The following is an 11,245-nucleotide window of genomic DNA, read 5'->3' as shown; positions in this document are numbered from 1 at the left end:
GAAGCCTGTGTGCCTAGAGCCCGTGCTCCGCAACAAGAGAAGCCACTGCAACGAGAAGCCCGCACACCACAATGAAGAGTAGCCCCCACTGGCTGCAACTAGAGAAAGCCCATGTGCAGCAACGAAGACCCCATGCAGCCAAAAATAAATAAATTAATAAATAAATTTATTAAAATAAAAGATATTTTGTACTCTTAGCAAGGTTTGTCTAAGTAAGTCATTATGACATTTAATGAGGGCTGTCCTCTAATTCACTAAGTGGAGGTGTGATGTCACCTTATTGACTGAGACCATGTTCCTGAGGGTTTCCAGCATCACATCTCTGTAGAGTTTCTTCTGAGAAGGATCCAGCAGTGCCTACTCCTCCAGGGTGAAGTTCGCAGCCACGTTGTCAAAGGCCACTGAGTTCTAAAACTTCCCATGTATGAGTATAGGAGGATGGGTGAGGCTAACAGCATTGGGTATCTACACTCAATTCATAAGAAAGTCACATGATTCTGTGGTCTTCAAACATTTATTCTAAGACTTAGCTGTCTTTGACTTGTCTGTCCATTTCACTTCCTTTGAAGGAACTAACAAAAACTACTGCAAACCTAATAGGAAGAACAGATGTCTAAAATTGGTCAAAATTTTCTGAATCACAACGTGAGGACTGGCATAATATATATCAAGGATTTTAATACTATAGTATTACAGACAGTATATTAGCAGAGAGTTGACAAATAGACCAAGGGAAAGGAAAACAGTCTTCAGTGGGCTGGCACGTTATGGAAATCTGATTAGATAGAGAAGGCATTACAGAGTAGTGGCAAAAATTGTGAACACTTTAATACATGGGGCAGGGACAAACTGTTATCTATGTTGGAAAAATACATGACATTCCCCTCCATACTACGGACAGTGATCAATTTATTGTAGATTTCGATGTGAAAGACAAAACTAAATACTTCAGAAGCCACAGGCAAATATATATGTATATTTTAATATCTATTTGGTTGTGCCAGGTCTTAGTTTCTGCTCACCGGCTCCTTAGTTGCGGCACACAGCCTCCTTAGTTGCAGCATGCGGACTCTTAGTTGTGACATATATGTGGGATCTAGTTCCCTGGCCAGGGACCGAACCTGGGCCCCTGCATTGGGACCATGGAGTCTTAACCACTGCACAACCTGGTAAGTCCCCAGGCAAATATTCTTTTGACACAGGAATAGGGAAGAATTTTCTTATACAAGAAAAAAATGAGTAAGCCATAAAGGATTCAAATACATTAAAATTAAGGGAGTTAAAAAGATAAACAACAAAGACATACTGTATGGCACAGGGAACAATATTTAATGTCTTGTAATAACCTATGATGGAAAAGAATCTGAAAAAAGAATATATTTTATATTATAGAATATTCTATATTCTATATACTATTCTATAATTTTATATATATATATGTAAACTGAATCACTTTGCCATACACCTGAAACTAGCACAGCATTTTAAATCAACTATACTTCAATGAAAAAAATTTAAGGGAGTTAAAAGATACACAAACTGGGAGAAATTTTTCTGCATTGCATGCAATATAAAAGGATTAGTGCAGAGAGTAAAAATGGATGAGCGAGTAATTTAAAAAGGAGAATATGACCAGAACATATTTCATAAAATGTGAAAGATTACATATCAAAAAAAGGTCAGCTTCCTTGGTAATGAAAAAGTATCCAGATACAATCTCAAGTAGTCCCATTTCACATTTATTAGAGGGGCAAAAATTCGGAAATAAAACAATCCCAAGTGTTGATGACCATACTGAGTAAATAGTTAGACAAAGAGTGGTAGGAGGGTCAGCTGATACATCCATTGCTATTTCCTGTAAATGTAGGCTTGACTATGGTCTACACCCCAACAACCTTTCTCTAATATGCAAAGAATTTCTTGTACATTTACACCTGAGTCTGAAAAAGAAAGACAGCAGTGGTATTTTTCTCAACAGTAAAATATAATTTTGATAAAACCCAGACACCGAAAGCATTGGAAGGGATGAACAAATTGGATGACCTGCAGCCTCAGATGCCACCAAGTGAAACTACCAAGGCAAAGAAACAACAAAAAACCCTTTTCGGTGTAACTGCTTTAATATTCATTTATGGAAAGTCCCAAACAGGCACAACTAAATGAAGACTGCTTAGTGAGAAAGAATACATGGTAAAGATACGAAGAATAAATGAAGAATTATAACGGTGGCCCATCTATGGGCCATGTCAGAGATGGGTTCAGTGAGGGGAACATCAGAGCACCCTAACAAGTGCCCAAGGCCCATTTATGAATCTTGATGAGTCCAAGAATGTTTATATTGTTATTATTACCAAAACTTACCACAAGACATTTTATGTATTCTTTCTGGAATATGTTTCAAAATAAAACTTCAAAGCACTATTTAAATTTGGAAAAGAAGAGAATTTTAATATACTTGTTTGCCTTATAACATGACAACATGAGTTTTTGTTTGTTTGCTTTTTGTTTTTGCCTTGCTGTGTGGCTTGTAGGATCTCAGTTCCCTGACCAGGGATCGAACCTGGGACCTCAGCAGTGAAAGTGTAGAGTCCTAACCACTGGACCACCAGGGATTTCCCACAATATGAGGTTTTAAAAAAATTAATATTTTTGGCTTCGTTGGGTCTTCGTTGCTGCACACAGGCTTTCTCTAGTTGCGGCGAGCGGGGGCTGCTCTTCGTTGTGGTGCGTGGGCTTCTCATCGTGGTGGCTTCTCTTGTTGCGGAGCATGGGCTCTAGGTGTGCGGGCTTCAGTAGTTATGCCACACGGGCTCAATAGTTGTGGCTTGCAGGCTCTAGAGCGTAGGCTCAGTAGTTGTGTTGCACGGGCTTAGTTGCTCCGCAACATGTGGGATCTTCCTGGACCAGGGCTCGAACCCATGTCCCCTGCATTGGCAGGTGGATTCTTAACTACTGCACCACGAGGGAAGTCCCCACAATATGAGTTTTAATGAACAATTTTGGTAACAAAAGTTTAGAAACAAGCTCAGTGTCTATTTAGAAAGAATTGATTACATAAGGTCATCATCATATATACCTGTAATTAAAATGAGAGGTGGCATGTATTGATATGAAAAGATCTTAGAAGATTTATCAATAGAACAAAGTACTGCAATGTAAAAACTATCTTACCTTTTCTGTAACTGTTGTGGTCAACTGGTGATGCAGGTGGACATCCACCCAAAGTTTGGTGCCAGTGTTGAGACTGAGGACTGCACATACAGACCAAGAGGGTATGAAAATATTAATTACTCAAATAATTGAGGGCTCTAGGGGGAGGAGGGCAGGCTTCTCAAGCAGGTGGGAAATGGCTTGAGAAAGCAAGGAAAGGAGACTGCCTGGTTTTTGATTGTGGTTAGTGTGGGGTCAGGGTGATACTTTTCATGCACATGTGCTCAGGTAGGAAAACCTGAACCGTAATTGACAAATTGCTGGAGGTCACGTGTGGACAACTTTTAGTGTTAAAAACCCCACAGGACACAGTCTTAGGGTGTCCCCACCAATTTGTGAATTTTACATCCAGAGATCCCTATCAGGTTCTTAGAGGGAAGATCTGAGAAAAATCTCTTTGTGCTTCCAGCACAAGGAGGGGAAAAGTATCCATCTTGAAATATGTCCCAAGTATTCTGTACTTCTTAAGAAGGCCTGCCCTCAAAAGAAACTATTTTACAAAGCCTAACCAACTAGGATTTTACCAGAGCCTAACTGACTTGGAGAAAGGGAAACACCCAACTCCATCATTCTCTAGCCTTTCTGCCTCAACCAAATTGGGGGGCAGGGTACGGAAAAGCGCTTGTGAAAGTCACAGCCCAGGGACACAGGATATAGACTCTAGAATTCTCCTCCCTTCCTCCACGTAAGAGGGCTCCTGTAAAATAACAGGGGAACACAACTGAAGGAACTGCACGCCTCAGACCTTATTTAAGAGGTTTCTAGGGGTGCAGTAACAAATATCTAGATGAAATGGACAAGTTCTATAAACACACAAACTACCAAGCCTGATTCATGAAGAAAGAGAAAATCTGATCAGACCTATAACTAGTAAGGAGAGTGCTGCAGTATGAAAACAAAAAAACCCACAAATCCCTCCCAACAAAGAAAAGTCTAAAACCAGATTACTTCCCCGATGAATTCCACCATTGAAAGAATTGACAACTGTCCTCCTCAAAATCTTTTGAAAAAGTGTAGAGGAGGAAACACTTCAGAACTCACTCCATGAGGTGTGCATAAACTCTGATTTCAAAGCCAAAGACAGTACAAGAAAACTCAGACAAATTTTGCTTATGAACATTGATGGAAAAATCTTCAAAATATGCCAGCAAACCATATTCAGCAGCATCTTAAAGGATTAGAAACCACAACTAAATGAGAGTTATTCCTGGAATGCAGAATTGTCAACATGTGAAAATCAAATAATGTAATATACCATATTAGCAGAATCACACACACACAAAATCATGATCATTTAATTGATGAAGAAAAAGCATTTGACAGAATTTAACACCTTTTTATGATAACAGCACTCAACAAACTAGGAATAGAAGGAAACTATCTCAACATAATATAAAGGCCATATATGGAAAACCCACAGCTAACCTCGTACTGTGATGAAGGACTGAAAGCTTTTCTTCTCACATAAGGAACAAAACACGACGCCTGCTTTTAACACCTGTATTCAACATAATATTGGGAAATCTAGCCAGAGCAAATAGGCAAGAAAAAGAAATAAAAGACATACAAATTAGCAAGGAGAAAATAAAATTATTTCTTTTTGCAGATGACATGATCTTACATGTAGAAAACGCTAAATATAACACATACACACACACAGACACACACAGACACACACACACACACACCCCCGCTAGTACTCATAAACTTATTCAGCCAAGTTGCAGGATACAAAATTAATATGCAACAATTGGTTGCATTTCTAACACTAACAGTGAATAATCTGAAAAGTAAATTAAGAAAACAATTCCATTTACAATAGCATAATGTTTTCAAGGGATACCCATGTTGTAGCATGAATCAGTATTTCATTCTTTTTTGTGGCCTAGTAATATTCCATTGTATTGATCTAGCACATTGGGTGCTAGATTTATCCATTTACCCACTGATGGACATTTGGTTTGCTTCTACTTTTTCAGTATTATGAATAACATTGCTATAAACATTCATACACACATTTTATATGGGCATATGTTTTAATTTATTTGGGGAATGGTATTCTTCACCTAGGAGTGGAATTGTTGAGTCACATGTTAAGTCTATGTTTAATCATTTGAGGAGCTGTCACACTGTTTTCCAAGGTGGTTGCATCATTTCACATTCCCATCAGCAGTGTTTAAGGGTTCCAGTGTCTCCACATCCTCACCAACATTAAAAAATTCTAGCTATCCTAGTGGGTATGAAGTGGTATCTCTTTGTGGTTTTGACTTGCATTTCTCTGATGACTAGTGATGTTGAGCATCTTTTCATGTGCTTTTTAGTCACTTGGACATGTCTTGCTTGGACAAATGTATATTCAGATCCCTTGTTCATTAAAAAATTATGTTTTTTAAAATTATTGAGTTGTAAGAGTTCTTTTTTTTTTAACATCTTTATTGGAGTATAATTGCCTTACAATGGTGTGTTAGTTTCTGCTTTATAACAAAGTGAATCAGTTATACATACACATATGTTCCCATATCTCTTCCCTTTTGCGTCTCCCTCCCTCCCACCCTCCCTATCCCACCCCTCTAGGTGGTCACAAACCACCGAGCTGATCTCCCTGTGCTATGCGGCTGCTTCCCACTAGCTATCTATTTTACGTTTGGTAATGTATATATGTCCATGCCACTCTCTCAGTTTGTCACAGCTTACCCTTCCCCCTCCCCATATCCTCAAGTCCATTCTTTAGTAGGTCTGTGTCTTTATTCCCATCTTACCCCTAGGTTCTTCATGACCTTTTTTTCCTCTTAGATTCCATATATATGTGTTAGCATATGGTCTTTGTTTTTCTCTTTCTGACTTACTTCACTCTGTATGACAGACTCTAGGTCCATCCACCTCACTACAAATAACTCAATTTCGTTTCTTTTTATAGCTCAGTAATATTCCATTGTATACATGTGCCACATCTTCTTTATCCATTCATCTGATGATTGCTTAGGTTGCTATCATCTCCTGGCTATTGTAAATAGAGCTGCAATGAACATTTTGGTACATGACTCTTTTTGAATTAAGGTTTTCTCAGGGTATATGCCCGGTAGTGGGATTGCTGTGTCATATGGTAGTTCCATTTGTAGTTTTTAAAGGAAACTCCATACTGTTCTCCATAGTTTTCAGTTTTGATGAAGTCCAACTTATCCTTTTTCTTTGTTGCTCATGCTTTTGGGGTGACTTCTAAGAATCCTTTCCCAAATCTAAGGTCATGAAGATTTTACTTGATGTTTTCTTCTAAGAGTATTATAGTCTTAACTCTAACATTTAGGTCTTTGATCCAGTTTTGAGTAGTTTTTGTAGATGGTGTGAGGTCAGAGCCAAACTTCATTCTTTTACATGTGATTATCCAGTTGTCTTAGCACCATTTGTTGACACGAATATTATTTACCATTGAATGCTCTTGGCACCATTGTTGAAAATCATTTGACATATTTGTATGGGTTTATTTCTGAAATCAAAATTTTATTCTTTGATCATGCCAGCACCACACTGTCTACTGTCTTGATTACCATTGCTTTGCAGTAAGTTTTGAAATTGGGAAATGTGGTTCCTTCTTCTGTTTCAAGATTGGTTTTGTTTTTCTGTGTCCCTTGCAATTCCATATGAATTTTTGAAACAGCTTTTCATTGTCTACAGAGAAGTTAGCCGGGATTCTGATAGGAATCGCACTGAATCTGTAGATAATTCGGGGGAGTACTGCCATCTCAAGTGTATTAAGTCTTCAAATCCATGAATATGGGGTATTTTTCCATTTATTTATAATATTATTAATTTCTTTCAACAATTTTTTGTTGTTTTCAATGTGTTTTGTACCTCATGTTAAATTCCTAAGTGTTTTATACATTTTGATGTTATTGTAAATGAAATTGTCTTAATTTTACTTTCCCACCATTCACTGCAAGTGTATCAAAATACAATTGATTTTTATATATTGATCTTGCCTCCTATAATCATGCTGAACTCAAGAACCACAGGATCATCTCAATAGATGGAGAAAAAGCATTTGACAAAGCTCAACAACACTTTACATGGAAAACTCTCAGTAAACCGAAGGGAACCTCTTCAACCTGATGTAAGGCATCTAGAAAAACCAACAGCTAACATCATATTTGATGGTGAAACTCTGACTGCTTTCTCCCTAAGAGCAGACACAGAGCAAGGGTATTCAGCTCTTGCCAGTTCTATTCAACATGGTAAGGGAGGGGCTACCATAGCAATTAGGCAAGAAAATGATATAAAAGCATTCCAAATTTTAAAGGACATGCACACACAGTCCCCCAGACAGACATACAAAATTACACAAATGCACAGGCCCAGTCCCCCAGACTCCTCCCCTGCTCTATTTCTCTCCTTCTGAATAACCACTACCAGATACATTATGTATTTACTTGTATCTCTTATTTCTTATCTCCTGGAATGTCAGCTTCAAGGGGACAGGGATATTTGTTTGGCTTTTTTCACTTCAGCACCTACTAGAAGGCCTGTTACTACACAGGAGGGAATTGACACTTACTGAATAATTGAGCCCTCTCACTCCCACATACACTCCCCCCGCCCCCCCTCCCCCCCACACAGGGGTTTTACACAAATCTCAGGCCTACAGCCACCTGATCTTCACAGAGTGAACTGTTCTCACCCCCAGGCCACATGGTAGAAGGGTGTGTCCTGGCCCCCAAAGCAATCCCCAAAGGAGGGTCCATCTGCCCCTCCTGATGAGGAAGGGATCTCACACTTCCTCAGCTCACTATACAGAAACGCAAAACAGGAGTTGAAGAGGTGAGAGTCAGGGCCAGGACATAATTCCAACCCCTCATGCTCCAGACTCACCTCCAGAAACGCACCGTAGTTGACCTGACCCTTTGTTCATTTTGGTTTTCCAAACACTACCAGTAAGGGTAGTTAAGGTCTGTAAAGGTTTGCATCCCCCCACCCGGCCGCCACATCCTCCATGTGGTCTCTTCGGTGGACAGCACTCCCACAGGCGTCTCATCTGTCCATAGAGGTTTCTCCCATAAATCCTGCAGGGTCCAAGCGTGGCGACTGCGTTCTGTAGTCACATCTGCTGCTGTTGGGGGAGGGAGGAGGCCTCCTGAGCTCAGACAAGTTTCCAGCCACAGAAATTGCTTCTGGGACCCAGGAATGGGCTGGAAGCTGTTGCTAGCATGCTTGGGAATGTGGCCTCCCTTATTTCTGCCACTTCCCTCCCCCCGCACTGTATATATAGTCATCCGAGAACCGTGGGCTCACTTTGGACAAAGGAGATGCCACCTCCTGAGACTGCGCACTTCAGGGGAACCGGAAACTCTTTTAAGTCTCCAGGAGATGAGCGTACTTTGCATTCTGGGGTGCACGTGAAGCGAGGGGCTCTTGCTCCAAGGTCACCATTTCCGGCAGGCCACAGAGCTGGAGCGCTTGTGGGGTGGGGTGAGTGGAGGAGCGGTCCCATTCCAGGAAGGAGTAGGTATTGGTCTCAGCGGGCAGGCTCCAGGCCCGCCCAGGATGGGTGTAAGTGAGGCAGGCTCTGAGGCAAGGGGCTGGGGGCGGGGTCAGCGCATGCGGCGCAGAACATCTGCGTGGACTTGGCAGAACTTGAGCCTTGTGATGTATGCACCTGAAATGTGAGAGGGCCTCCTATAGGTAGGATGTGGTAGGGCAAATATAAGCTTCTGATAGGACTTCTCCAACAATGTGGGGGGCAAAATCTCTCCTGCTTCCCAGCTCCTTCCCGTCTGTGCTCCTTAGATAAGACCCTTGTTGGGCCTACCATAAACCCCTGCTCCTTTTGGCTTGAAGCGACCAATCCCCGTCTTCAGCCTGGGAACCCCAGAAACATCCAACCCGTGGCCCCGAATAAAGTCGTATGCCCCAGGGCGTGGTGCTCTCAGTGTGCCTGCACCCTGCCTCGACTTCCTGTGTACCTCCTCCAGGATCTGTGAGTAATAAACTTCTCTATTTCACTTCCACTCGTGGTCTTTGTTGAACCGTGGCTCACCATATGTCTCCCACCTGGGGTTCCACTTAACAAATGTTAATTTAACAAAATCATAATATTAGTATAGTTACATCGATAAATGTTTCTTTGAGTAGTATTTCAGAGGCAGCCCAGTAACTTTGCCCTTTCATTCAACACACACGGTTTTCTCATTTATATGTTAATGGTTATTGGTTATTTAGGGACGCGTTAATAACCAATGCGTTAATTTACTTGTATTTGTAAATTTCCCCAATTTTCTTCAAGTTACTGATTTCTAATTTCGTTCCATTCTCGTCACAGGCCATAGATTTTAAATTTAATGAGGATTGTCTTATGTCCAGCATTTGTTCTACCCTAGAGAAAGTTTCCTGTGCATTTGAGAAGAATATTCTGTTTTTGTTGGGCCCAGTGTTCTGTAGATATGCTTAGGCATGCCTGGTTTATAGTGTTTTTCAAGTCTTATTTCCTTACTGATCTTCTATTGAGTTGTTGCATATATCATACAAGGTGGGATATTGAAGTTTCCAATTCTTGTTGATTGATTTCTTTCTCCCTTTATTTGTGTCATTTTTTTGCTTCCTGTGTTTTGGCACACTGTTATTGGATACATATATTTTCATAATTGTTATAGCTTCTTGATGGATTAATCCTCTTATCATGATATAATGTTCCTTTTTATCTTTAGTAATATTTTTTGTTTTAAAGTCTGTTTTGACTGTTATTTGTGTAGTCTCTCTAGCTTTCTAGTGGGTGATGTTTACAGATGTATATTTTCCCATTCTTTTACTTTCAATATATTTGTATTTTAAATTTAACCTGCATCTCCTATTGATAGCATGTATTTAGATTTAAAAAATTAAAAAAAAATCTAGGGTGACAATCTCTGCCCCTTCATTGGATTATGTAATCCATTCATATTTGGTATTATTAATATAGTTGCAATTACATCTGCCATTGTACCTTTTGTTTTCTACAGTACTCACATTATTCTTAGTTATTTTATTCTTCCTTCATTTCTTTATTTTGCATTAGGTGAATTTTTTTTTTTTTTTTTTTTTTTGCGGTATGCGGGCCTCTCACTGCTGCGGCCTCTCCCGTTGCGGAGCACAGGCTCTGGACGCGCAGGCTCAGTGGCCATGGCTCACGGGCCCAGCCGCTCCGCGGCATGTGGGATCCTCCCGGACCGGGGCATGAACCCGCGTCCCCTGCATCGGCAGGCGAACTCTCAACCACTGCGCCACCAGGGAAGCCCTAGGTGAATATTTTGTAATGTTGCATTTTAATTTTTTTTCACACACACACACATTGTGTTTTATTTTTACAAGAGATAAACTGACACCAAGCATCGTAAATGGATGACCACAACAAAAGCAACAATGATTGCAATTATGAAACATGAAACACCCTCATACTATGCCATAATATTGACATTCAGTCCAGTAATCCTCCACTGTAACAGCTCCTTTACTTTGCAGTGAAAATTGATTTGTATATTTTTTGCCTCTGAGTCCTTGTGGGATTTTTTTTTTATTCAAACAGAAAGTCACAAAAATTACAATCATCCTCATCAGTTCACTCAGTCCCATGTAATTAATTTTTTTTCATCTTGATCTTTTGTTAGCACTTTTATGAATTCATCAGTTTTCCATTAGAGTTCTGAAAATGCTTATTCATTCAGTTCAGCAGTATAGTCAGTTACCAGAAACCTGTATTTGTCAGAGTCTTTTCCATGAATTCCTTGAAGATGAAACCCTTTTATAGGAACATTTTTGCAAAAGCATCAGAGTACACCCAGAACTGTCTGTAAATGACAAAAGACTTAAAAATGACCATGGTTAAAGATTTGATGAAAGTTCATAATAATGCAATTGACAAGGAAATTTAGTTATTTCTGAGATACACATTTTAAAGTAATAACTAGAGTTATGACATAACATTATACCAGAACATATAAGATTTTTAGAAATTTCATGTAATGTCTGAAACATTTATATTAACATATTTCCATATAAATAACCCAAAGAA

The 11,245-nt window shown here is 39.8% G+C and overlaps 1 long non-coding RNA gene across 1 annotated transcript; it reads right to left on the bottom strand.

Annotated features, from left to right (window-relative positions):
• Positions 1–495: 495 nt before the first annotated feature.
• Positions 496–8,694, bottom strand: LOC137222421 (uncharacterized). Its single transcript, XR_010942443.1, has 3 exons — positions 8,074–8,694; positions 3,172–3,251; positions 496–3,076 (listed from the first exon to the last, which is right to left on the bottom strand). It is a non-coding gene; the product is annotated as an uncharacterized lncRNA (long non-coding RNA).
• Positions 8,695–11,245: the final 2,551 nt, after the last annotated feature.

Source organism: Pseudorca crassidens, chromosome 3 (assembly GCF_039906515.1).
Source record: "Pseudorca crassidens isolate mPseCra1 chromosome 3, mPseCra1.hap1, whole genome shotgun sequence".
Classification (NCBI taxonomy): domain Eukaryota; kingdom Metazoa; phylum Chordata; class Mammalia; order Artiodactyla; family Delphinidae; genus Pseudorca; species Pseudorca crassidens.
The sequence above is the reverse complement of the archived record's forward strand: the minus strand, read 5'-3'. Positions and strand labels throughout refer to the sequence as shown.